General features: G+C 36.9%; 1 protein-coding gene across 1 annotated transcript in view; it reads left to right on the top strand.

The window, feature by feature from the left end:
- Positions 1 to 842: 842 nt before the first annotated feature.
- Positions 843 to 3,743, top strand: part of LOC111621467 (BTB/POZ domain-containing protein 3-like) — a 31,335-nt gene continuing 28,434 nt past the window's right edge. Inside the window, exon 1 of the mRNA XM_023363621.1 lies at positions 843 to 875. The gene's annotated coding sequence lies outside the window, so the exon portion shown is untranslated. The remainder of the gene's footprint in view (positions 876 to 3,743) is intronic.

A 3,743-nucleotide genomic window follows, 5' to 3' on the forward strand; every position in this document is an offset into this window, starting at 1 on the left:
GCAAGAAATGGAAGTGTCTTAAGAAAGGAGAGAGAGAACAAATTATATATATATATATATATATATACGAAGAAATGGCCGAGAGAATCAAAGAGAGATACCGACAAGAAAAGAAAGAATTGGCTCGTTTAAAACCAAAACGAATGATATAAGTAAAAGAAAAAGAGGAGACGAGGATAGACGAGAAGCAGCATTGAAACCAGAAGAAGAAAATGAAGTTAGATGAAGCAAATGAAATTCTAACATTAGTCAATATGTCTGCGTGGTTGTTCTTCGCTTTGCTTAATAGGGGAAAGTGGTGCAAGATGGGCCATGGGGTAAGACGAGACGTCTGTTTATTCGTGGTTAACGCGCTTTCCTCTAGCCATTATTTGGGGAACTAAATGTCAACCTCAAAAGGGATCACGGGACGAGAGAACGTCCGAATCGCTCTCTTTGTTTAGAAGTAAGACAGTTTTCCACGTTTCGGCAATACTTCATCTAATTTTATATCCGCTACAAAGTTTCTACAAAGTAAGCATCATTGTGAACTTTTACATTATTTTTCAGATGAAGATATGGTATTCGAAGTAACCTTTAAGACTGAAATTGTTTAGTTTTGAAATAAAGTTAACCCGTGTTTGCAGTCGGTGTGAAAAGTGCACGTTGGGGCAAGATGGTGGCCACGAATATGAATTCTGCTGCTGGCTAGATGCTTTATTTTATTTATGAAAACATTTTTTAAATTTAAATATTATCTTAACAAGAAATAAAATGTAAGATAACAATCGAAATAAAAATATTTTTCCACGAAAAAAATATCGTCTGCTTACAAAATAGCGAAACTGAGCACGCGCGAAGTGACTGTATCGTCTGGTAAAGTGAATACAGTACGAGTAAGTTCAAACTTTTATATTTATTTATTCGGAAAATAATAATAAATGTAGCCGCTTTGATAAATAGGCGCATTGTTCTTGCGCCAATATTGAAGAAAACGACAGTTTAACCATTTTTATTTGTTTTTCTTGTATATAAAAATAATATTCCCATCTTACCCCGCGGGTGGGCAAGATGGTGCATTTACGTATAATTTTAAAATATTAAATTTTCTTGTTTTTAAAAACGTTTTTCAAAAATTAAATTTTGTATTATATATTATCAAATGTTGTAGCTGCTGAGAATAAAAAAATTATTATGAATTTTCAAACCTTAACGTTCTCATCCTGCTCCACCTTTCCCTACTAGTCTACTACAGTATTAATATTTGAAAAGTGATCCGTGTTAGACAGGTTGTGATGGCTCGCGTGTGATCGAGTTGCTAACCTTAAAGGTCGAAAGACTTTGTATGACTTGTTTAAATAAATAAAAAAAACTTTAAAACTGTGAGAATAATATGTTATATCTACGCAAAAACACCTTATTTCACTGAGAATTATTTATTAACCGTAACGAGCGTTATTATATATTACTGTAATTTATTCTTTGGATTCAAATAGCTCAATATTCTAAAGAATTTTATATTTTAAATGTGTTCTTAACTGTTCTATACAAAAAATGACAGTTATCGATATTCCATGATTTTTAAAAACCTGAAGATATCCTTTAGAACAGGTTGAACACGTTCGTTACGGTTAATAAATAATTCTCGATGAGATAAGGTGTTTTTGCGTAAGTTAAGAAGCATTTAGCTGGGTATTAATTAAGTATTTTATGTTATAATAAAGTGTTTATACAGTATTTTTGCAACAGATTGTATAAACTATGCGGGAAACGTGTTCTGGAAACATCACGTTTATAGAAAAATTGTTGGACTGCAAATTGAAAAAATTATCTATACATTATATATAAAATTGCTTTTCCTGACTGACTCATTCACTCACTGATTCATCATCGCCCAGAGCAAACCGCTGAACCTAAAGAGGTGAAATTTGGTACACAGTTAGGGTACATCATGAAAACGCTCACTAAGAAGGGATTTTTCGAAATTCCCCCGCGGGGGGAGAGGGAGAGGATTAAGTCTTAACCGGAAGAACGGCTTCTACTGTACTATTTTAGATGCGATTTTTTGTTTTTATCTGCGTTTTAGTAGGGTATACCATGGGAATGCACACTAAGAAGGGATTTTTCCAAATTCCCCAGCGGGGGGAGAGGGAGAGCATTAAGGCTTAACCGGAAGAATGGCTTCTACTGTACTATTTTACATGCGATTTTTGTTACGTTTAGTCTTTATTAAATACTTAATTAATAACATTTCAGACATTGTTATAAATATTTTTATATATTTCGATTTTTTAACCAAATGTTCGAACCTTTTTAAATTCGAATTTGTTATTGCGTATCGGTTCGATTATAGAACGATTATAAACGTTCCAGAAAATTGATCAAATTGAAAATTGTTTGTTTGATTCTCAGCAATTCTCATCATTCTCGGCGGTGGATGTTATATAACAATTAGTATGGATGTTGAAATACTGAATATAAATGGGGTTTGCTTGCAAAACCTCCGCGGGCGAAGTCACGGGTAACAGCTAGTAAACCTATAAATTTCGACTGTTGTCAGTCTGTATTCTTCTTTAATATCGAGAAAAAAGTTAGATACATAAAAGTGAAGACGAAATGTAGAAAGCTTAGGGGCAGGAGGCCCAGATTAACTATGCAGTAACGTCAGGTTTAGAATGGATGTCATGTTATTTCGATTAAAAATTTTCCTCTAAACGAAGTTAGATAGATGATCGGCAGGACCCTATTGCTAACAGGAAAAGTATGATGTACAGGGGCAAAACCATCACTAAAAAATTGCGAACATTGTGATTGCGAAGTTGTAGGCCTGCATTATGACGATGTCATAATAAATAATCGCTCGTTAGAATTAATTTGGTTTATTTGGTTACTGCAACGCGACAGGCGAGCGATCTGCCAGGGGGATGCATCGCAGGAAAACTTTTATGGGAAGCTGGACCCTATTTATGTGAATAAAACCCGGAAAACTCCACGTGGCCAACCCGTTTGCCATACCCAAACCCACGACTAAATACCAGAGTTCGGTGGTTTTATGCTCTCGGTTACCGGAGGGCGCTTATTAAAATTAAGAAAGTACCGTTCATAAATGAGAAAACCGAGTTGTCAGATGTGGAAAATTAAACACTTAGATGTTTCACAGGGCAACACTTGTGTGGGGGCCGAGGGGGGAGAAATTTAAAAAACTCGGCTAACGATAATAGGCGATATATATCGTCATCGTCTCCCTTGCCGGTTGGATTGACGAGCGGTAACAATCAACGACATGTGGAAGCAGTTGAGTCAGAGATAGATGCTTTGTTTACAAACAACACAACCGTTTATTAAACACGAAAGAAGCTTACAAGATTTCCGTGATCTTGGAAGATCTGCGGCGGCTGCGGCCTTGGGTCTTCCTCTCCTTTCCAAGATAGTCCCATTTTGAAGGAGTGTCCCTTGTTCGCGAATGAACCATTCCATCACGTCTCGACGACTCCGGGACGATGCGGTCGACTTCCGTTGATGGAATGATGTCGATCCGAGGTCGGGAGATGAAGACGAAAATGGGTGCGAGACACACACAACAGCAGATCCGTCACTTGAACTTTCGGGAGAAGATTTCGCGTCCTTGAATTTCCGGGGTTTTATCCGTTTTCTCTCAGATTTCCCTTTCCGATTGGTCTCTCCTCGTCACCTGATGACAATTCGAAACCTTTCGGGGGCGTGGGAGAGGTCAAAATCGAAGTTTAATTCGATCTCCAACCGGA

This window comes from Centruroides sculpturatus, unplaced genomic scaffold, assembly GCF_000671375.1.
Source record: "Centruroides sculpturatus isolate CEXI.00-Female unplaced genomic scaffold, Cexi_2.0 scaffold249, whole genome shotgun sequence".
NCBI lineage: Eukaryota > Metazoa > Arthropoda > Arachnida > Scorpiones > Buthidae > Centruroides > Centruroides sculpturatus.